The sequence below is a fragment of the Papaver somniferum genome, chromosome 1 (genome assembly GCF_003573695.1).
Source record: "Papaver somniferum cultivar HN1 chromosome 1, ASM357369v1, whole genome shotgun sequence".
NCBI lineage: Eukaryota > Viridiplantae > Streptophyta > Magnoliopsida > Ranunculales > Papaveraceae > Papaver > Papaver somniferum.
In genome coordinates this window covers 213,934,876-213,960,359 of record NC_039358.1, presented here as the reverse complement: position 1 = coordinate 213,960,359, position 25,484 = coordinate 213,934,876, and the positions used below count along the sequence as shown (strand labels likewise).

Sequence of the window (25,484 nt, the reverse complement as noted above, 5' to 3'; positions counted from 1 at the left end):
TGAGGGGGGGTGTTAAGATATGGTCAAGATATGATATATCTTGATATTATTGTGTTTGTTATTTGGTTGTAACTGCATATATATTCTTTCTGTATATATCCTAGATATTGTTAGGTGTATCTTTTATTTGCCTTATCTAGTTGTGTAAACATGTATAAATCAGGCTTTTGCCTATGAATGAAGATACATAGAATTATTCTCACAACTACATTAGAATCTCTATGCTCATGTTTATCAGTTTTGATTGTATAATTACTAGTACAACATGGCTGCAAGAATAGGACAGGGACCAGCTATAGGAATAGATTTAGGAACGACATATTCTTGTGTAGGAGTATGGCAGCGTGATCGTGTTGGGATTATTGCTAATGAGCAAGGAAAACGTACGACTTCTTCTTTTCTGGCTTTTACTGATTCTGGCCAACGTTTGGTTGGTGATGCTGCTAAGAATCAAGCTTCTAAGAATCCTCTCAATACTATTTACGGTAAGCTGATATCCGACCATCTCTATTAATTAGAGGTTGTGCATGGTGGCATTGTATTATCTAGTATATTTTTTCCGCGAAATTTGATTTTGTTTTCTGTTTCATAGATGTGAAACGTTTGAATGGTAGGAAAATCAGCGATAACACTGTTCAGAGTGATATCAAGGTATGGCCCTTCAAGATCATTGGCAATGGCGACAGACCCATGATTCAAGTCAATTACAAAGGAAAGCAGACAAAGTTTTTACATGAGCAAATCTCATCTATGGTTCTCACTAAGATGCGACAAATCGCCGAGACATATCTTGGCTCAAGTGTAAAGAATGCCGTTATCACAGTGCCAGCTTACTTTAATGGTTCGCAGCGTCAAGCTACTAAGGATGCTGGGTCCCTTGGTGGCCTTAATGTAATGCGAATCATCAATGAACCGACGGCGGCATCGATAGCTTACGGTATAGACAAGAAGGGAACCGGTGCAGGTCCGATAAATGTTCTTATCTTTGATCTTGGTGGTGGTACGTTCGATGTTTCGGTACTCACCATTGATGAGGGTATTTTTGAAGTCAAGGCTACAGCCGGAGATACCCATCTCGGAGGAGAGGATTTTGATAACAGGATGGTTGATCACTTTGTTCAAGAGTTCAAGAGAAAGCACGACAAGGACATTAGTGAGAACCCAAGTGCTCTTAGGAGGTTGAGGACTTCATGTCAGAGGTCAAAGAGGACCCTCTCATCTACTATGCAGACAGCCATGGAGATTGATTCTTTGCACGAAGGTGTCGACTTTTATACCTCTGTTACCCGTAGTGATTTCGAAGAATTGAACCTGGATTTGTTCAGAAAATGTATGGAAACTGTCAAAAAGTGTTTGGCAGATTGTGAGATGGACAAGAACAGCATCCACGAAATTGTGCTCGTTGGTGGGTCCACTAGAATTCCAAAGGTTCAATCTATTGCAGGAGTTTTTTAACGGGAAGGAACTCAGCAGCAGCATTGATCCCGACGAAGCTGTGGCATATGGTGCTTCCGTGCAAGCTTCTATTTTGAATGGTGAGAATAATGATAAGCTGACGGATTTGTTGCTGTTGGATGTCACCGGCCCCTCTCTCTCTTGGTATTGGAACTGAGTCGAATATGGATGTTATGAGCGTGGTAATACCGAGGAACAGCCCCATTCCTGACAAGAAGGTAATCGAGCTAACTACTGTTCTGAACAGACAGACTGATATCATCTTTCCGGTGTACGAGGGTGAGAATATTAGAGCCACTCGAAATAACTTGATTGGTTTGTTCGAGTTAAATGGAATTCAAGTAGCACGTCGTGGTGTCCCCAAATTCACAATATGCTTTGATATGGATGCAAACGGTATATTGAATGTTTCTGCAAAAAGAACAAAACAGGGAAGAAGAAAATGATCACGATTACAAATAACAAGGGAAGGTTGTCGGAGGATGAGATTAAGAGGTTGATCCAAGAGGCTGAGAAATATAAATCGGAAGATGAAGAACACTTGAAGAAGTTTGAGTCAATGGATTCCTTTGTCAATTACGTAGAAGACATGAGGAATGCATTATTTAGAATAAGCACAAAACTAGCAGCGGATGATGAGAAGAAGATGGAGCGTGCGGTCCATAGTGCATCTCAGTGGTTGAATAGTAATTGCAGTAAGGTGGCAGACAGAGCTGACATCAACAACAAGATGACTGAGCTTGAAAACATATGCGATCCTATCATAACTAAATTCTATAGTCAGTCTTGACATTGATGATACTGATTACTGGATATAACGATCTGGAAGTGTCACACCCAAACTGGTTTTAATTTTTTCTTAATGGCTAATGTGCTCTTGGTTTAACTTTTAAGATATTTGTTTTTCTCTGTTCATTATTTATTGGCATTCTTATATATACAGTAACATTTACTTTGAAATTGCTAAGTCGTGACATCTTTCTCCTGCACCTTTTGCGCCTGTTGCCAAAAGATCTCGGTCACTACTTCTTGTACTCTTGACATGCCTCCCACAAGAATAACCTCCTTAATCACCTTAGCTAAAGAACAAGCATCCTTCAAATAACTCATGCTTACAGGCTCTTTGTTCTGTCAATCAAATTTCCCACCAGTGTGGCTCAAGTTTAGACCTTGCGAGTTTCGGATGACTTAATGAAGTTAGATTTTAACAACATTGAAAGAGAACTTATGTATGTCAATTATGGTGTTTACCTTGTTTAAAAACCACTCCTCACTGTTGCATAGCTAGCAAATGGCTCAAGCTAGCACAATCAATCAAGATATGAAAATGGGAATGGAAATCAATCAAATCAAACACACAACACAATGTACAGAAAGTAGGAAACATGCTGATTCAAGGAAACGTCAGCGACATTCTAAAATCTCAGCATCCTTAACCAATAGAAAGTAGGAAACAGACTGAACTAGGAAACATCAACCACATTCTAAAAAGGGGAAAAAACGGTTTAGTCCAAAAATACGTTAAAAAATACAGATTAGTCCATCCCGAATAGGGGTGTAAATTTTGCCCGGCAGCCCGAGGCCCAGTACCGCCCGCCCTGTCCCATGACAACCCATGGGTGACCGTGGCCCTTTACGGGCTGGCCCGACCTAGCCCATTTAAATAAGAGGGCGGGCATAGGCCACAATTCAAATTTTCTTGGCCGGCCCAATACCCTCCTTATTATCCCGTCAATGCTACCCGCCAGTGTTATCCATTTACCTAGCCTAAGAGTAACCACAGTCATGAGACGGACCAAATACCAAAAGCCAGACTAAAAGCCAAAAAAAATTGGTATTCTGGGTGTTCAAGCGCAATGGGGGACGACCAAAATTTGGTGAAGCGTAACTTATACGAACGCTTGGTGCAGACGGAACTTATACTCACGTTTCTTGACCGAGCGTTCTTTAAAATATGCGTCTGAATGAAACGGAGTTATTACGTGCGCCTGATTGAGGCGTAGGTATAGTTCACGCCTAACATGTGACGACGATGGGAAGTGCGTCTACTGGAACGGAGAAGTTATGTGCGTCTGATACATACGGAGATAGAAAGTGCGTATGACTCGGGCGGACATAGAAGGTGCGTCTGGGTAGGGCGGAAGTATAAAAAACGCCCCAGTTCAGGCGCAAGTATTAACATCGTCGAGTTCAGGCGTAAGTATTAACAGCGTTCCACACAGGCATAGTTACAATTAACGTCTGATACGGGACGGACATATAACCAACGTATACCCGGGCGTACTTACTATCAACGCCTGAACTGGGGCGTATTTATTATCAACGCCTGAATGCTTATGCTTGGTCTTAGATAACTGGTCTTAGCTAACTGGTCTTATGCTTGGTCTTAGATAACTGGTCTTAGCTTATGCTTATGCTTGGTCTTAGCTTAACTGGTCTTAGGTAACTGGTCTTATGCTTGGTCCTAGCTTATGCTTGGTCCTAGCTTATGCATTAAGTCTATTTTACAGTTAGTCATGCATTACACTGGGCGGACATTAAAACAACGCCCCATTGGGACGGAAAATATACCAACGCCCCATTGGGGCGTACAATATAACTACGCCTGTGTTGGGGCGTATGTATTTCATGCGTTTGGTTAGGCGGAGTTTATAGATGCACCTGATTCATACGCTAATTGTATCACCGCCCCACCTTCAAACGGTAATTATATTCTCGTCTGATTTCATACGATCACTAAAATCTCGCCTGCTTTCATACGCTATTAATACTTCCGTCCCACTAAACGAAGTTTAGTCTGGGTTGACGACCACATTTGGTCTCAAACCCTAATTTTGGCGACCAAATTTGAGTTTACTCCCTTCCGCTGCGGCACATTTTGAGACCAAATTTGGGTTTAGTCCCCAAATTTGGTCTTGACTGTGGTTGCTCTAAGTGATTGTTCCAGTTTTGTTTTACCCTAGAATATACTTGGTACATATACTTAATACAGTCAACCCTCATAGTTTTCATATGTATTTCTTAACTTTTATTCCATAGGAGTCTAATTTTGTTAACCATATAGAGAAAATATTGAGCAAAATCTAAGGCACTTTCCTTTTCTGATGATTCAATTCAGGAAAAATTATAGGAAGTTTGGTTCATCTTATTCCCATCTCAATTCTCGTATTTGATTATTAATTTTAAGTAAAACTTGTGTATTATTATTACTTTTTTTTATTTTTAACAATATATATGAATAATATATATTTGTTTGTAATATTCAAGGCCCTTCCGGCCCTACCCGCCCGAGCCCAAATTACAAAACAGGCTTGGATAGACCATGGGTACTTACTGTAGATAAATAACCCTGCCCGCCCGGCCCTTTAATTTCATGGATAAGAGATGTTCCGGCCCGCCCTATACCGTCCCATTTAATAAATAGGTCGGGCTGCCCGGCCCGATTTACACCCCTAATCCCGAATTAACTAGGTACATTTTAGTCCAAAAGTCATTTAAAATATGGAAAATACAAATATAACCTTCTTGATTTATATTTTAGTCCAAATATTTATAGTTTAGTCCAAAGTGACTCATGATGATGTCAACAATTTTAAATAATATAAAAATAATTAAAAAAAAATTTATTCTTAGAACCGTTTGTCCAAAATTCGGAAACTTTATATATTCCGAAAGCTCTTTCCGAAATTTACAAAAAGAGTACCCATATGACTATATAATTTTTATTTTTTAAATTTTTTTTAGTTTCCACCGGTGTACAAATATGTAGGCATAACCCAGAAAATCCAAAGACAAGACAAGGTATAACAGTTTGTACACCACATATAACCTGTCCATTAGAATCACACAACAAGCATGCTATTAGAATCATCTCATGATATCAAAAAACAACTTAAGGTTTGATTAAGAAGTAATTTTTTTGTATGCTAGGTTACATAACCAGCCATTCTTGCAAAATCAAGCTATCAATGATGTTACAAATGAAACCTAAGAGCGTCCACAGTGGTGCGAGTATAACCAAAGACCAAAGACTAAAAAAAAAGACTAAATTTGGGTTTAGTCCGTCATGTGGCGTAGTGGGAAAAGAGTATATTTGGTCGCGCGTTGATAAACATTACGCCTGGGATCAGGCGTTGGTAAAGATAACGCCCGAATGGGGCGTTGGTAAAGATAACGCGCGAGTGGGGCGTTGGTATAGTATACGCTTCAGAAACAAAAAAAAAAAAAAAAAAAAAAAAAATGGGGCGGAGGTATAAAGCCCGCCCCATGTAAGTTTTGAAAATTTGTGAAAGTGGGGCGTTAAGTATATCAACGCCCCGTTTCATGCGTACATTATATTAACGCCCCGTCGGGCGTACATTATATCAACGCCCCGTTTCAGGCGTACATTATATTAACGCCCCGTTTCATGCGTACATTATATCAACGCCCGATGAATGGCGGAGATTATATCAACGCCCGATGTGTAGCGGAGATTATATCAACGCCCGACTATATTTGGATTTGGTCCTGATCGCAGATCAAATTTGGTCTGGATTTTACTCTTTGATCAAATTTTGATCGATGGTCCGTCCCACTACGCCAGCCCACTCGACTGAAAATTTGGGTTTACTCGTCCATTGCAGTTGCTCTAAGCACATAAAAAAAACCCGAAATACAAGTGGTACGGTAACCTAGCCGTCATAAGTTATGCCCTCATTTTTTTTCCACATTTGCACCAGCTTGTACATAGTTATTAACGTATGCTTATGGTATCATTTTTTTCCCACCATTATGTATGCATGTGTATGTTTATGTAGTCAAATACAAAAAAAACAACGATCATGCATCGCCTATAAGAATCACATGCCTCACATCAGATGGAATTGCAAATTTACACTTTAAATTAAAAAGATTCATCGATATTACCAACTTCAATTTCAGAGGAATTCCAATCCTCCTAAAACAGACCACCAATTCCATAACAAACCAACAACCTAAAGCTACCACCTTCACTGATTCTTAAATAAATTTGTACTCAGCTCTTCTGTCTGATGCAGACACTCAAATTCATGGAACATACCCACATAAACAAATTTGGCATGCAACAACTTCTTTTAATTGATTTTCAGCTCAAGAATTCCGTACAAATCCATCACAAATTCAAACCCAATAATACCAGATGCTAAACTACAACTTGTTCTTCACTAGTACAACTATGGTTTTTGGTCACGGCTGTCCTTGTCACAGTTCTACCTATTAACGTGACTGGAGTTTTGTTCGTCCCGGGTGTATATGTTTCCGGGACCATTTGATATATCTTTGGATACGGATATGTCCCCCTCGTGTCTATTTTACATCAATCCACCATAAGCACACGATTAAATTTAGAACTGCTTCGGTTTCTTAACCAACGATCTACTAGACTACTCCAACTCCCCGCACCCTCTTAACCCAACTTCTATTCTCCCAATCTCAAAATTAGGGAAACCATTCCTCTCTAGATCTTCTGTCTTCCTTTCAATCCCAAATAATCTAAACTAATAAGAAGTTTAATTTGAGATTGATGGTGAATTGTAATCAGTCAGTCAATTTCAGTCGATTTTTTATTTTCTCTCTCTCGATCTCTATACGAAGTTCAGAAAAGTTTAAAGCTAAAGGACTACGCAGTAATCAATGTATGTTGTTATTTGATGGTGAAACTGATGTTGGATTAAATTCTATCGGCTTGGATTTTTTTTCTGGTAAGAGTCTTTAAGCATATAGGTTAATCTTTAGAATTGCCTTTGGTTAATATATGTAATAATTTGATGTAACTGTTAATTAGTGAATTTTAGGGTTGTCTTATCTGGATTCATGGCACATTATTTTTCCAATTTTGTTTGTGTTTGAATTTAAAAATAGTTACCATCATTTAAGCATTTCCTCAACATCTTATTTTGTGGTGCTACTTATTTAACAGGTGAATTGATTTTCTATGTTGCTTATAAGGTAACTGATCCAGTTGGCATTAGATTCTTGCACTTATAAGGATGTATGAAAATCCAACTCCCCTTCCAGAGATTACTCTCCTTCTTCATTGGTGTTTAATTGTATGTATTTGATATGCTTAACCTAATGTGACTTTGATTTGATTTTGCAGCAGCAATTGAATATTATACCTACTGAGGCCTTTCCATATGAGACTTTAGAGCTCTGGTTTTGTTGTCGTTCAGTTATATATGGTTAAATTGCAGGTAACAATAACATTTTGTCTCATCAGCTGAGATATTCAATATCTTTGTAGCTTCATATTGTGTTGATTTTTAAGTTCGGTGATTACTTTTCTCCTGCATGTCTTTTATCCACTTATTATACACAATTCGTGTATCTGAATTACCTGAAAACTTTGATGCATAATACCAAATCAAGGGCAGTGGTGCCAAGTTAGATAGACTGTAAATCGGTTTCGTATACGTTGAGTTTGTTTTAGTGGGATGAACTGCGAAGGTTCGTCAACTATTTCTGCATCTTCTTAATGAAACAGAAAGTTAGTTCACGAAAGTTTTCTCTATTTTCTCTAGCGCCACGGTAGTTGGTTTACAAGACCACTGTAAGGCGATGCTTACTGTTCATCTTATAAGTGGACCGTCCATATAAGGATGGGGAGCCTTTGTTTATCTTGGTATATTATCTCTTTCACAAGATCAGTCAGTTCTGTCCTCATTGTATCTGCTTTTGCTATAGGTAATAATTAAGTGGTTATTGTACGTTGTTACATCTGAATGTGATTTTAAGGAACTACGACTTTCTTGATGAAGATCACCTTAAAACTAAGTTCATTGTGACAGGTTTGTTTGTATGCCTACTGTTTCCTCCATTTAGACCTTATTAGTCTTGTTTCTTACATGATCTCTTCGATCCAGGCACCCCCAGCACCAAAGATCCTCAATTCAATGGTAAGAGATTGGTTTCTCAACTAAATGGAAAACGGCCTTTAGAAATCTTTAGAATGAGGGATTTAATCATCACCCTTTTCTGTTTCTTTGTCATGTAAATTGTTAGGCATTAAACTATTTTTTCAGGATAATTTCCTGCGAACCACAGGTATCTGCTGCATAGGGAAAAAAAAGCAGTTTACGAGAGATCTATCTGAGATGCATTCTGCAATTTGGTCTCAGGGTCCGATGCAGTAAGTTGACATACTATGAATCTATATCAGACAATAGTTTGTTATACTTTCTTTTTGATTAGTTTAACTTCCATGAATAATAATTTCCCACCTTAGAAACAACACGTAATCGCTTATACTCTCATCTACCGCTAAACCTCAATACAAATTTATATGCAAGTTAAATTACTCTCCTGGGTAAGGGTAATATCTTTTGTATGGACTCTCACTAAAATTAAATGATTATATCTAACCGAATATCTATTTCCTACAGGTGATCCCATGTTAACTAGATTGTTATCTCCCCATTCTTTTTTGTTTAGTTTGGTAGACCTTTACACTTGATAGTTGACATGCAATCTAAAAACTGCATGCTCTGTATAAATTGCTTGATTTGCTGTATACATTCATGATATTTTCTGTTGTTGCTTTCCCTATTTTATACTTATGGTGTAGGATGATCTGGCACTTGCGCAATGTAGGATCTTGTACCGTAACTTGATGAATACACTATGTTTTACTTTTATGTTTTGCAGCCAAGGAAAATCCCAGCGGCAGAGTTTGGAGGAGCTCTTGCGGTGTGAGTATGCATGGCATCTTTAGTAAACAAGACCTGGATTAAGCACGCAATAGAAATGCAGTTGTCCTTACGAAACTTTGTTGAGGCTTCATGCCCCTCTATTCGAACGTGTTTACTTGTTTTGATACTTATTGAGATGTCCTTGTTAACTCATGTAGAATCCATATATCAAGATAAATGTAAACTATGTTTTGTAAGATATTATTATCTATCAGATTCAAAGCCTTGTTTAGTAATTTTAATTAAGATCATTTCACTTATTGCCATTTTCTGTTTTGTAAGGCATAAAGATATGCCTAAACTTCCCAGTATCTTATATATGTTAAACAGTTTGGACTCTGTGAATATTGTCTATTGGTTACTGTAATAATAAAGGATTCGTGTCCAAAGATCAAGTTTGGTCACGGTGTATCTCAGCATCCCATGACTAAAGGGAAGACCTGTCATGGTGTACAATGAAAGTCCGTGACTATTGAAGTTGTGGTCACGGTGGAGTTGATGATATAGCCACGAAAAAGACCGTGACCAAAAAGGTTGACTTTTGGCCTCGCAGGCTTTAGTCACGGTTTTTCAAAAATGGATTACCGTCACGATAGACATTTGGACACGGTAAATTCCCGAGACTAAAGGCCATTTTTGTACTAGTGCTTCTAAGCTAAAACCACTTCAAATCCTCCTCTAAATCACCATAAAACAGTCTCCCAAAAATCTACACCTGTATTAAAAAGTGTACAACAATGTACACTTGTATTACAGGTGCGCTATTATGTACACATGTAAGTTATGTCACATGTGTACAACAATGTACACTTATATTACAGGTGTACTAAAATGTACACATGTATTTTTGTCATGACAAACAGAGAGTGACTCACAACATCACTGATTCGACATCCAATAGACGAAAAAACATTGTTCACTAAAATGTGATTAAGAGTCCTAAAGTGGGATACTATGTACACATATAATTTCTGTCACATGTGTACAACAATGTACACTTATCTTATTGGTGTACCTATATGTACACAAGTAATTTTTGTTATAATCGATAGTCAGTGACTCTTCAACAGCAGCTGAGCACTAATCTAGCTATACATGATTTACTACACCTATTAAGTGACCCTTTATTTGATGTTAACACATACAAAGTTTAGGTACATGAATGTTTTATAGACGATCTTTTCAGCTAAACGTTAAATTATTCAACCCAAACCGATAAAGCTTTCACTAGGACCCTTAAAAATTTAATGCATATAAAACCAGTATACATAGAGCAGAGGAAAAACAAGCAATACGTTACATCCATCGTATTGGTGCACATGAAGTCTGATCCTCCAAATAGAATATATTTTATGAAACGAGTATTTTACTGATCAAATGCCATACCAGGAAGGGATTCTTGCGATATACCGGAGTGCAAGCAGTTCCATCATCTACGTTTCTCAAGATCTACTTCATCAATGCCATACCAGGAAGGGTCTTTAGCTGCCAGAACAATCTCCTTATCCAATTCATCAACCTTTTTATCAAGAAATTAAATGTTCAGCAAATACAGAGATGGTATGATATGCCGAGAAATATGCTACTCTGTGTAAAAGGTGTTAAGGATACAACAACTAAAGCCTATATCAGTGGCTTGATTAGCGCTGATCCTTTATCATGCCAGCTACCAGAGAATATTTCCTTAATCACAGTTGTACGGCCTGTATCAAAGGCATGATTTGTGCAATATTTCTGTTATTCTTATTCATGTAATATCTGCTCTATTTAGAGTAATGTAGCTTGTATAAATAAGACAATTTTCCACCAAGATAAGTGTGGAAGATTTCACCAAATATTTCTTCTCAACTTGGTATCTCGCCAGTGATCCTATAAGCCACGCTTAAAACCAGAAATAGTTCATCTTCATCATCATGTCAGCACCAGAAACTACAACACTCCAACAGATCCATTTCAATCACCTTATCAGTGTCAAGCTCAATGACACAAACTATTTGCTATGGAAAACTCAGTTTAACCCACTTCTGAAAGGTTATCGATTGATGGGTTATATTGATGGAACCTATCCAAAACCAGCAAGAAACCTGCCAAATACTGAAACTGTTAATCCTGCTTACACCAAATATGAAGAGCAAGATCAAATCCTGCTTGGTTGGTTGCTATCTTCTCTCACAGAAGGAGTTCTTGGTCGTGTTTCAGGAATCAGATCTGCAAAAGAAGTCTGGGATGCACTTGAAAAACGTTATGCACCCAAGACTCGAGCTCATCATATGAATCTCAGAAGACAGCTTCATAGTCTTCAAAAAGGTAATAACTCTATGTAAGAGTATTTTTCAAAATCTAAACAGCTATTTGATGCTCTTGCAGCATCAGGCAATGCTCTATCAGAGGAGGATATGCAACAGGCCATTTTGAGCGGCTTGGATCAAGTATATGATTCCATTGTTACATCTAAGCACAATGTAAAAGGTTGATATGGATGCATTCTATGCACATCTGCTTACTTATGATATGTGATTGGAGCATCATATGTCTTCGCTTCAACAACCAGTAGCCCACGTAGCTGCATCCTCAAATGCTAGACCTTTTCAGAGGTCGGATCAGAAAAGAAGCCAACCACCTAATCGACCATCAAATCGACTAGAACAAAGAAGGAACCAACCTCAAACTAATCAGGGTGAAGGACTATGTCAGATATGTGGCCGTAAGAAGCATGATGCTCTACATTGCTGGTTTCGCTTCAAACAGGATTTTGTTCCTAGAAAGCCTAGACAAGCTGCTTATCTTGCATTACCATGAGAAGGTGTTGACAATCAGTAGATAACTGATACTGGTGCTACTCACCATCTCACTGCAAATCTCAACAATCTGAATGTTCGTCATGAATATGATGGCACTGAACGTGTCCATGTTGGTAATGGTAATGCACTGCCAATCGAGAATATTGGTAAAGCTTCTTTCAAAATCAATAGCCGCTCTTTCAATCTAAGTAACATACTTCATGTTCCTCAAATTAAAGTCAATTTGTTATCAGTTTCACAGTTTTTCAAAGACAATTCTGTATGCTTTGAGTTTCACTCTAATTTCTTTGTTTTAAAGGATATCCACACGAGGACAATATTTCTGCGAGGCAGGAGTAAAAATGGACTCTACATCTTTGATGGAGTGCGAGAGATACAACAATCCAATCCATCTACCTATGTTGCAGAAACTATCCCTATTTGGCATCAGCGTCTAGGACATCCGATGCTCAAAACAGTTCTTAAAGTTGTTAAGCAGTATTCCCTTCCAGTTTGCAATAAAGAGTTTCAATTCTGTCATTCTATTCATGTTATCAAGAGTCGTAAACTCCCCTTTTCTAATAGTACTACTGTTATTGACAAGCCATTGAGCTTGATTGTTTCTGATTTATGGGTTTCCCCAAACTTATCTAAACATGGTTTTCGTTATTACATTCTTTTCCTTGATGTCTTTTCTCATTACACCTGGATATATCCACTTCATCGTAAATTTGATGCTTTGCCTATCTTTGTTCAGTTCAAAAGAATGATAGAAAACCAAACTGAGCATAAAATGAAATTTTTTCAATCATACAATGGGGGAGAGTATAAAAAATTCACATCTTTTCTCAATGAGTCAGGGGTAATACATAAGTTTACTTGTCCTCACACTTCAGCACAGAATGGCATAGCCGAACGTCGCATTAGACATATCACAGAGTCTGGTCTAGCCTTATTGTTTCAATCCTCAATGCGAAATTCCTACTGGTCAGAAGCTTTCTCTACTTCCTGCTATCTAATTAATAGACTCCCAGCTTCTCAAACTGAAATCAAAACTCCTCTGGAACTACTTTTTCATAAGATACCAGATTACAGTATGTTAAAAGTCTTCGGATGTCTGTGCTATCCTTGTTTACGAACATATATCTCTAACAAGTTAGAACCAAGGTCAAAATCTTGTGTGTTTGTAGGCTATAATAGTGCTCACAAAGGTTATATGTGCTTACGTCTTCCATCCAATCGTCTATACATCTCTTGCCACGTCAAATTTGAAGAGGACATCTTCCCATTCTCTGCCAAGCAGCAGGTAACTTCATACGATACACTACAGAGTCAGTTATGTACTAGAATATTGTCTTCTTCTCCTCTCTCTGTATTCCAATGTCTCCTATGCAGACCATGCCACTAGCTGAGCAAACGGTGGCTCCTGAAACAACAACATCATCAACGTCTACGTTACCGCAATCCTCAGTTCAACCATCTGTTGACAGTGCACAACGCAACACAGATACTGTTACAACTTCTACAACAATTTTGGGTTCAACAACACAGCAACATCAACAGTATTTTATGGTGACTAGAGCCAAAGATGGCATCAGAAAGCCTGTCAATAGATTGTGTTTAACAGCTACCAAACATCCTTTATAAACTGATAAGTTTTTCGAGCCAAAGTCATATACAGAAGCATCCAAAGATCCGAACTGGAGACCACCCATGGATGAAGAAATCAATGCTCATATACGTAATGGTACATGGAGCAAAGTACCATATGTTGATGGAATGAATGTCATCGGTTCCGAGTGGGTGTTTCGAGTTAAGCAGAAACCAAATGGAGATATTGACAGAAGAAAAGCACGGCTAGTTGCAAATGGTTTTCATCAAAAAGAAGGTGATGACTATGGTGAAACTTTCAGCCCCGTGATCAAGCCTTGTACTATAAGATTAGTTCTATCTATAGCAGCAGCACATAATTGGGATATGAAACAACTTGATGTTCAAAATGCGTTTCCTCATGGTGTGCTTGAAGAAGAAGTTTACATGAAACAACCTCCGGGGTATGTTGATCCTGAGAACCCAACATATGGGTGTAAACTTAATAAGTCAATATATGGATTAAAACAAGCTCCGCGTACGTGGTACTCCAAACTCATCTCTTATCTGATTGATTTGGGGTTCAAGGGCTCGATTGTTGATTCCTCCTTATTTGTGCAACAATCAAAACAATGTATTACCTATGTGCTTGTTTATGTCGATGACATCATAGTCACAGGCTCTAGTTCACTACTTATCAATAAACTCATAAATGATCTGAGTATAGAGTTTGCAGTTCGTGATTTGGGCAATCTCAATTATTTTTTGGGTATTGAGGTAATTTAACAAGGTGGTGCAATCATACTCAGTCAGCTCAAGTATATTGCTGATTTGCTTAAACGTACAACAATGGATGGTGCAAAGCCTGTCCGTACTCCTCTTGCAGCCAATACAAAGATACTACGAGTCGGCAACAACAAGTTTGATAATCCAACCATGTACAGAAGTGTTGTAGGAGCTCTTCAGTACCTTCATCTTACTCGACCATATATTTCTGTTGCAGTTGCAAAAGTTTGCCAATATATGCATGATCCGTATGAGGAACATTGGGAATTAGTGAAGTGAATTCTTCGTTATCTGAAACACACAGTTGAATATGGTCCGGCAATACGAAAATCAACTGATTTATCACTACATGCTTATTATGATAGCGACTGGGCAGGCAATTTAGATGACATAAGGTCAACAAGTGGATATTGTATCTACTTTGGTGGAAATTTGATATCATGGAGTGCAAGGAAACAATGCACTGTGTCTAAATCAAGCACTGAAGCTGAGTATCGAGGCATTGCAATAGCTACATCAGAACTGGTATGGATTCAGTCATTGCTCAAAGAACTAGGAATTCCTGTGTCTACTCCTTCTTTATGGTGCGACAACCTTGGAGCAACATATCTTACAGTCAATCCGGTGTTTCATGCACGTACTAAACACATAGAAATTGACTACCATTTTTCAGAGAAAGAGTGGCTAGCAAACAATTAGAAGTCAAGTTCATTTCTTCTAAAGATCAAATTGCAGACATCTTTACTAAGGGCCTAGCTTCACCAAGGTTTCAATATCTCAGAGACAAGTTGAACATTCGACAACTCATGCTCAACTTGAGGGGGGATGTTAAGGATACATCAACTAAAGCCTATATCAGTGGCTTGATTAGCGCTGATCCTTTATCATGCCAGCTACCAGAGAATCTTTCTTCAATCACAGTTGTACGGCCTGTATCAAAGGTATGATTTGTACAATATTTCTGTTATTCTCATTCATGTAATATCTTCTCTATTTAGAGTAATGTACCTTGTATAAATAAGACAATTCTCCACCAAGATAAGTTTGAAAGATTTCACCAAATGTTTCTTCCCAACTAAAGATATAGGTAGAAACTAAATGTTCATCAATCTTAGACACACCGGTGATTATAGTTATTGCCTATTTCACTCTCTAATGCCATGTTCAGCAGACACTTCATCACAACATTCTCATTTACACTTGATCACAATGAGGCCATGATCTCATTTTGTCTTAGTCCAAGTTAAAATGAGTAAAAGTAAAAACCAAACAGAAAATGGACCATATACTTTTACACATTTAGACCCATTCTCAAACTCTTTAAAGTTAAGGTCAAAAAGACCGGCCAGGCTTTTACATGCCACTGTCAGTGTCAAGTACTCAATTAAGTTAAATTATTTATTCACTTCCCACTAGAACTCAGTTTTACTATATTCAATCGTTAGGTTCGTTACACACTAGCAGTGAGTTAAGTTACTGGTTCAGCTACGGGTGGACTCGGCTTGGAGAGTGCAGTAGCGTCTACTAAAAAAAGATATTACTAGTGCAACAAGGAACAATTTACATATATTACTAGTAGGGTAACTATCGAATGATGGTGAACGACAAAAGAAACCTCGCGTTTTTAGGGGCCACTCAAAAGAATTTAGGGCCATCAATTTATACCCATCCAAAGACTCTGGTTAAGGGGTACCCTATATGATATTGTCCTCCGAATATTACAAGTTCAAAACAAACCACGCCATGGCTCTAGGTGGTTCCAAGGGCCAATATAGAAGGTTAGACACCCCATATTCGGAAGTTTTGGTAACTGAGTTAACTTCCGATTATTTGAAGTTCAAAATTTGAAAAGTATCAGTTTTTCCCAAATTCTGATTTTTGGGCCATCGTACATTCGAGACTTTACAAAAACAATTATCCTCCGAATATTACAAGTTCAAAACAAACCATGCCATGGCTCTAGGTGGTTCCAAGGGCCAATATAGAAGGTTAGACATCCCATATTCGGAAGTTTTGGTAACTGAGTTAACTTCCGATTATTTGAAGTTCAAAATTTGAAAAGTATCAGTTTTTCCCAAATTCTGATTTTTGGGCCATCGTACATTCGGGACTTTACAAAAAAAATTGTCCTCCGAATATTACAAGTTCAAAACAAACCATGCCATGGCTCTAGGTGGTTCCAAGGGCCAATACAGAAGGTTAGACACCCCATATTCGGAAGTTTTGGTAACTGAGTTAACTTCCGATTATTTGAAGTTCAAAATTTGAAAAGTATCAGTTTTTCCCAAATTCTGATTTTTGGGCCATCGTACATTCGGTACTTTACAAAAACAATTGTCCTCCGAATATTACAAGTTCAAAACAAACCATGTCATGGCTCTAGGTGGTTCCAAGGGCCAATATAGAAAGTTAGACACCCCATATTCAGAAGTTTTGGTAACTGAGTTAACTTCCGATTATTTGAAGTTCAAAATTTGAAAAGTATCAGTTTTTCCCAAATTCTGATTTTTGGGCCATCGTACATTCAGGACTTTACAAAAAAAATTGTCCTCCGAATGTTTTATTCGGAGGGAATACGTGTATCGTTAGCAACCGATTGTAGTGCATCATTGATACGAAACCTCAACGGCCATATTTTCAGAAACCTCAACGGCCATATTTTCAAAAATTAGAGCCGTTGGAACTCTAATCTATATAAGGAGGGTAACCCCTCTCAGTTATTATTGAGTAAAAAATCAGAATGAAAAACCTTTTCAATGGCAAGTCCATCATCAATCGACAACATACTTCGAAGATGCAAGCGAACAACTACATCAATTGCAGCAATGGAAGAAGAAATACAAAAAAGGAACAAACAACCCAAAAAAATTAAACCATCGTTAGTGGCAACGAAGGAGGAGGAAGAGGAAATAAAGGCTAAGAAGCGAGGTGAAGAACAATTCCATCATAGAGAAAGATTAAAACAAGTTGAGGAAGAGACCGAATGGATAAAAAATTATTAATTGTGAAAGATCTACCCAAAGAACAGCAAGACGATCGTATATTTTGGATTAACGTTTCATTGGGTCCTTTTGTTGGTAAGTACAAGAAGTCACGCCACAATTATGAACCATCCCATGTTTCTTCAAGGGTGCACCATGTTATAAAATTGTGCACCGAGTACAACCGTATTCTTGCTAGGCACAGAGACGACAGGTTTGCGGCACAAGATGCTTATTCCAAGTGGATAGGAGAGTCGTTTCTACATTTCGAAGCCGCGTTGATTGTTGCATCTCGGACTGGGAAAAAAGAATAACATGTGATGTTTGAGTGCTGTAAATTCAAATTTTTAATATTAATCGGCGGTTTGATAAAATATGGAATTCCCGAATATGATTAATCGGATTGAAGTGTTATAATACTGTTGTTTCGATTACTGATTAATATTCGTAATCAAAACGTGTATCAAAGATCCCGATTCCTACATTCGGGAGACAACATTGTATTATTTGCGACCGATTAAATCATATATCTTCACAAAAAAGTTTCCAAAAAACTTGTACAAATTACATGTTCGAAAAAAAAAAGATCAAACATCGTCATCATCCGAGGGGATCAACTCGAGTAACTCAGCGGGAAAGTTGTGGTCCATAACGCGATCCCAATCAACCATGTTGGACTCATATTGTTTCACCCAATCCTTGCAATGGTTCATCGGGAAGTAATTGTGCCACTTACTCAACGGAGGTAACAGACAATCTTTCTTTACTCTTAAACCGATAAATCCAACGGATCATCATGGTTGTGACAACCGTTATCAACTTTATACATTTTATACTCTTTACCTTTAATACCATCGGGCTTATAGAAGACAATCTTAAATGGGCATCCTATCTTCTTGGTATTGCTTCGGTATTTCCTATTCGTCTTCCGTACGTACTTACTATTCTTTCCCTCGTGACTCTTTCGCGTCCCAACTCGCTCGCAAATCATTTCAAATCGAGTGTTACTAACATGATTATTTTGAACTACCACGCACATGTTATGTTTTGCCTTGTTCATAAGCCATTCCTTTGCCTCCTTCTTACTTCCAAATGTCTAAACGTGCATAAAAAAAAACAAATCTAATAAGCATAACCATTTAACATATAAATTTTGAAAAAAAAAAAGAAAAGTAGTAATGAGTATACCAAATCGTTTGCATAGTATAGGGAAGTGTCGGGCCTCAAATAGAAATCATCAACAAACTCTTCAACGGCCTGCATATGAAAGCAACAAATTATTATACAATAATCGGAGGTTATTAAATAAGTAAAACTCCCGAATATACTATATTCGGAATCCTATCGGTTACCCAAAACACCCGATTTATGCAAATGAATGTACACAGTTTACTGAGTGCAAAAAATGATATAATCGGAAGCTAAAATATATAGTAAAACATCCGAATATAAATAACCGGGAGATAACTTTAATCGATAAACATCCGATTTTCAAGTTTTCAGAAATTTTATTTTGAGGCCACTGTTATATTCGGCAGTCAAATAATGTTAAACTATTACCGATTGTAAATGATAAGAATACCGAGTTTTGAAATTTTTTGGGGAATTCGTTTTTGGGGCCATTCGGGGGTAAATAACTCTACATAACTACCGAATGAAGATTTCTTTGGAAAACCAGTTTGGGGTTTTTTCTCATATTCGGCAGTAAACTACTATCTTGGAACTACCGAATATACATATTTGGTACTCAGTGTGTTATATTCGTAAGTTTATTCGAGAAATTATCTACCGAATCTGGGTAGTTCATGGCTTTCAATGCATGTAATAATCGGTTTTTCTTGTTTACAAAAGCACACAAACACATGCAAATCGGGTATTTGAGTTTCTTAACACAATACCTGTGTTTTACATGCATCGTTAGCTTCAATATCAGGCGATTCTCCATTTTCTTCCATGAAAGGGTCGTCTAGGTTTTCCTCTCCACAAAAGTTTGGATCATTCAACATATACCCCAAATCGTCTTCTCTAAACGGTTGTGAACCCTCAACATTTTGTTCTTCGCCATGATTCTCACCTTCTTCTTCATATCCATCCATTTTTGTAGTGATAAAATGGGTTTTCCCTTTTTTCCTTCACCTTCTTCTCTATAACTCTAACAACTCAAAAATGAAAAAGAAATGGAAAAAATGAAACAGAAATCATTCTAATACTGCACCGACTACAATCGGAAGTTTGGGTAATATTTTGGCTTCCGATTGCAATCGGAGGATAAAAATGTTATCATATCCTCCGAATATATAAGGATAATTTTTCCATTACGAATTACGCGAGATAAGGGCTGGCTACATTTTCCCTTTGGGTGACCTTTTTTGTTTTATTGTTGGCCCCTAAATCCTTTTGAGTGGCCCCTAAAAACGCGAGGAAATGAAAGTACAGGAAGAGACAATTTATTCCTATTTTTCTGTCACATGTGTACAACAATGTACACTTATATTATAAGTGTACTTATTTTTACACATGTAATTTTGTCATAATCAAAAATCAGTGACTCATAGCATCACTGATTTGACATCCAAAATATGAAAAAAGATTGTTCACTAAAATTTGATTAAGAGTCCTAGAGTGGACTATTATGCACACATGTAAATTATGTCATATGTGTACAACAATGTACACTTATATCATAGGTGTACAAATATGTACACATCTAATTTCTATTATAACCAACGGTCAGTGATTCTTCAATAGCAGTTGAGCACCAATCCATTTAGCAATACCAAACCCCAGTGCAGATGATAACTCTCTTTAATCTTCAGTTATACAACAAGGTAAAATATCTAGTAGTGTGTATACAATACAATTAGATACCTGATGATTTCAAGAAAATGAATTAAACGACAACCTAGTACATATAAATTTGACAAGACTAATTTAATTAGGTCCTTAAGAGAAAGCATTACACAAACAGAACTTGCTACTATATTTAAGTTCCAGGAAAGTAGTTCCAAGTAGGTAGTAGTACAATTTAAAAACATGCCGACACGCCAGCAACAGTTATAAAAGAACTAGCAGAAAAATGTCTGGGACTTGACAGAGTCAAGGTTTAGAATGAGGGCTTAAACTTTGAAACAAAGAATTTAAACATGTATACAATTTAATGGAGCGCTGATACCAAGTAGTCCTAATGCCACTACAACCCAGAGTATGCCACCAACAAGTACTACTTATTCCAAATCAAGTTAACAATATGATCTCTAATTCTCTAAATACTATCGGTAAGTGAGTTATCCTTTGTTTTCCTAGTATAGTGTTTTCATCATTAGTGATACTTTAACAAGTTGAAGATGCACCATTCACACACTGCTTCCAAAAGGGACAAAGATTAACTAAAGAAAAATAAAACAAAAATGATAAGAGTACTTTATCTCTGTGGCAAAGAAGTTCATGAATTCTTACTCCAACGGCATACCACGCATTATCTAGCCTGCAATGTTAACCGGAAATATGTAACTACCTCTCTTAGTGTACAAATGAGAGTAAGAAATCTGTTTGTACAGTTCAAAATTTAGATATCAAGTAACGATCAAATGATCCAAGCTAGCTAACCTTCGTTCTAACTCGACAATGTTATCGTCTTGAGTCTGATTAATTTTGTACTAGCTCCGAAAACAAGAATGCAAATGCACTCAAACTAACCTGAATCACAAAAAGAAAAAGAAAACAAAATAAAAATAAATCATTTGTTCATTAATGCTTACAAGGTAGTTCCTGCATCTTGTCATTTACTACGAAAAAAAACAAATGCTTACAAGGTAGTTCCTGCATCTTGTCATTTACTACGAAACTCGGGCTGGAAACAACACATTCTGTACCAAATGCCCAACCTCATTTAGGACTCCTATGGAACAATATTTTGGAAGGTCTATGGACACTTCCTTACTTTCACTATCAAATAATAAAATATACGTAAAACGATCTATTAGATATCGGTGAATAACTTTCATGGCACTAAGTAAATGAGATTAGAAACCAACGAACTGGATGCGTGGAACTTAATTGTAAGAAACACATGGAGTGGAAAAAACTGCTTCACTTAAGCAGGAGTGTATAAAAATGTTTTGGAACAGGTTGTGTGGTTAGTGCTCACCCTCCGACGTATGAGAGCAATTCCTTCTGTTTAGGTGCAATTTTATCCTTACTCATGCCCAAAATGATCTGTTCAAATTCATCCATCCCAGCTTCCAATTTATCAAGCATTTCCCTGTCATGCTCTTTCTTTGATTCCACAACACCTGTGAGAATCAAACTTTTCCCTGCCTGAGTGCCCGCGATGCGTGCTTCATATTCTATGACATTGCACAAGCACAGAACCATCATCTCCCATACAACAATAATTGCATTAATTTTGCAATCCAATCCCATTCTATTTCAAAAAAAAAAATCATAAACCAAAGACAAAGTTTCACATAACATTGTCTATAAGAACCTTGTTAGGTGCTTTCAATGGTGGAACTCGTTCAAATTAAACACCAAAAAATTTCACATTACGGGCAACTCTTGTCTAGAGATGAACCCATGGAGGTATTTACAGCTAAATAAGGTATGAAGGGATGGGAATTGCACGAGAACTACGTTTTCAATACAAAATAGAATCAAATTCAAAATCCAACAGAAGAAAATCAAAGTCACAAAACTCAAACTAACAATTTACGTTCATAATTACCTGAAAAATCATAGGGATTGCTTGTCGACGAACAGAAACATCGAGGTCTCTATTTTTGGAAGTCGAAATTCAAGTCTTGGAAGGCATATGATCAGATTCAGATGAAAAAAGTGATGGAATGGTATCAGATTGGTGTTCTTCAATAGAAGATTCAACTAAATTTCACCAGATTTTAACTAAATGAAGTTTATCAAGTTTTTTCCTATTGATTTTCGCATGCAGAGTCGTATCATCCATTAATAATTATAATAAACGAACCAGAGAAGTATCAATCCAAATTTCTTAGATACAACTATTCATATAGCTTGATTAATTAGCTTTAAAGTGAACAAATAGCCGCAGAATTTCAGAAAAGAAATTCAAAGAAGTCAAAATAATATAGCAGTTGATGACATTTGAAAAACTCGAATTAAGTGATGAAGATTAGTGAATTAGTAGCAGTAGCAGAAGAAAATCAGATGAAGAACTCAGAATCTTTCTCTCTAAAACGAGAAATCATGAAGAACAAAAATCCAAATCGTCTAAATCACTCGCCAAAGATCATATGTAAAAATTTTAAAATCTCTCTTTTAATCTGTATGCGTAAAAGTGAACAAGGTATTTAGGGTAATAATAAAAAGGTTGATTCTCTGGATCGGGAAAATTTGGACTAACTCGTTCAGTTTTGGACTAGATTATATGTGTCGGGGAAAATTTGGACTAACGAGTACTGGGCTTGGAGGGCGTGGACTAGATTGTCTAAAGCCCAACTAGTTTGGCACTAAACATCAATTTCTACTTCTAAAAATACTTTTCAGGCAACACTATATACATGTGTACGTACATATAAACCTTCTCCCGTCTAGTTTCAGAACTTTGAATTTACTCGACTTCTTTGCGATATTTTCTTGTGTAGGACTATGGCAGCTTGATCGGGTTGATATTATTGCTAATGAGCAAGGAAATCGTACTACTCCTTGTTACGCTGCTTTTACTGATTCTGAACATTTGATTGGTGATGCTGCTAAGAATCAAGTTTCTCCGAATCCTCTCAATACTGTTTACGGTATGCTGCTTTTCGACCTTCTTAGCTTTACACCAATTCTGCATTACTAGAGTTTAATTTTTAATGTTATGTTATGGAAGTACCTACTTAGAGTGTTGCTTGGTGGCCTGGATTTAACATGGGCTATTAAAATTTGTGTCATGAAACCGTTTTCTGATTCCGTTTTCTGTTTTGTAGATGTGAAACGTTTGATTGGTCGAAACATCAGCGATAACACTGTTCAGAGCAATATCATGGTATGGCCCTTCAAGATTATCGGCAGAGGTGAGAGACCCATGGTTCAAGTCACTTACAAGGGAAAGCCGAGAAGATTTTCAGCAGAGGAAATCTCATCCATGATTCTCATTCAGATGCGGCAAATTGCCGAGACTTATCTTGGTTCCGGTGTTAAGAACGCTGTTATCACAGTCCCCGCTTACTTTAATGATTTGTAGCGTCAAGCTACAAAGGATGCTGGGGCCATTGCCGGTCTGAATGTAATGGGAATCGTTGATGAACCGACGGCGGCAGCGATCGCTTATGGTCTTGACAAGAAGGGAACCAGTGCAAAAAATGTTCTCGTCTTTGATCTTGGTGGTGGTACATTCGATGTTTCGGTACTCACCATTGAAGAGGGTGTTTTTGAAGTCAAGGCTACAGCTGGAGATACACATCTGGGTGGAGATGATTTCGATGACTGGATGGTTGATCACTTTGTTCAAGAGTTCCAGAGAAAACACAACAAGGACATTAGCGAAAACCCGAGTGCTCTTAGGAAGTTGAAGACTTCGTGTGAGAAGTCAAAGGGGATCCTCTCATCTATTACCCAGACAACCATGGAGATTGATTCTTTGTATGAAGATGTCGATTTTCATACGTCCATTACTCGTACGGCGTTCGAAGACTTGAACATGGATTTGTTCAGGAGATGTATTGAAATTGTTGAGAATTGTTTGGAGGATTCTGAGATGGACAAGAGCAGTGTCCATGAAGTTGTGCTAGTTGGTGGATCCTCTAAAATCCCAAAAGTTCAATCTCTATTACAGGATTTCTTTGATGGGAGGAAACTCCACAAAAGCATTGATCCAGACGAAGTTGTGGCATATGGTGCTGCCGTGCAAGCTGCTATTTTGAGTGGTGAGCGGACGGATTTGTTGTTGATGGATAACTACACCAAATCAAGGATTTTCTTATGAAAAAAAAGTGTTACCAAAATATAGAAGCTAATTTCCCTAACTTAAAAAAAATGGTTACCTATATGCAGTAATATAATGTGTTAGTTTTTTATCTAACTTTTTTTATCCATTAGGAAAATTAAATAAGCTAACACTTCATTTCCATTACAATATGTATCCTAACTATTGATATTTTACTCTTCCTATTTATTTTGTAATGTAAAGATTGTGTTATAACCTTTACTAACTCTTTATATAACTGTTCAAGTGACTTGTAAAGAGATAACATGTGTCTTATTTTCTGACCAATAAAAAAACACCAAGTGTCTAATGTTTACAGGGTACATTAAGGTGACCCCGGCCAAGTTCCGGCTACCTGAAAATGTCATGTTCCGGTGACCTGAAAATATATTGTAGTTCATCTCATGCATGTGCTCAGATTCAAATTCAAGTGCAAATATATAACAACAATGCTGGTGAAACTACAATTCATATTCATATCTGGTACCCCAAAAGCAATAATTTACATTGCAACCGTTCTAAATTCACAGTACAAAACTAAAACATTTAGGAAAATACAACCAACTTTCTTGATCTATAATTATTTCCCTCAGCAGCAACCAGCAATGCAAAGTTCACCAAAGAAAACTGGACTGAATTCCCTCCCAAGGATGAAAGCTTCCAGAAATCAACCTGCAAAGTATGACACCAAATATACATGTTAAAATTTGATTGACAAAACAAATGAAATATCAAAATTTGCAACATGAATTTATTTGTCTGGTCAGTTAAATAGAGAGACAAGTTGTCACTCCAAAAATAATATAGTGCTAATGAAATATATAGGTGACTGCTTCCAAGAGAAGGGTTCAATTGATTTGATGCATATCACGTGGTGTGTTTGTGAATTGTATTATACTAATGGGATCTTTGACCCCATTGGTGAAGAATCAATGTAATTTTGTGAATTATATCCTAAAAGAGCGGCAAGTTGAAGATACCTTTCAAACTAAAATAGTTACCTGCCTTGCTGTGCTCAGAGCAACAAAGACCACCAGGTTTCCCGCTAACTCCTTCACGAGACTTAATGCTGCTCTTACATCTCTTTACATCAGCTCTTGATCAACTTGCTCCAACACTTTCCACTGTTTTACTATTAAATCGGTCAATTGTTCATCAATCAACAAAAGAAATACGTTCAACTTTAATTCACTCAAATTCTCTTTGACAAATATACATCAACATGATCATAGTAGAGAAG

The 25,484-nt window shown here is 37.3% G+C and overlaps 1 long non-coding RNA gene and 1 pseudogene across 1 annotated transcript; one reads left to right on the top strand and one right to left on the bottom strand.

Moving 5' to 3' along the window:
• The first annotated feature begins 265 nt into the window (after positions 1–265).
• On the top strand, positions 266–24,244 carry LOC113359852 (annotated as a pseudogene).
• On the bottom strand, positions 20,313–21,639 carry LOC113315438. Its single transcript, XR_003342938.1, has 3 exons — positions 21,111–21,639; positions 20,908–20,997; positions 20,313–20,785 (listed from the first exon to the last, which is right to left on the bottom strand). It is a non-coding gene; the product is annotated as an uncharacterized LOC113315438 (long non-coding RNA).
• Positions 24,245–25,484: the final 1,240 nt, after the last annotated feature.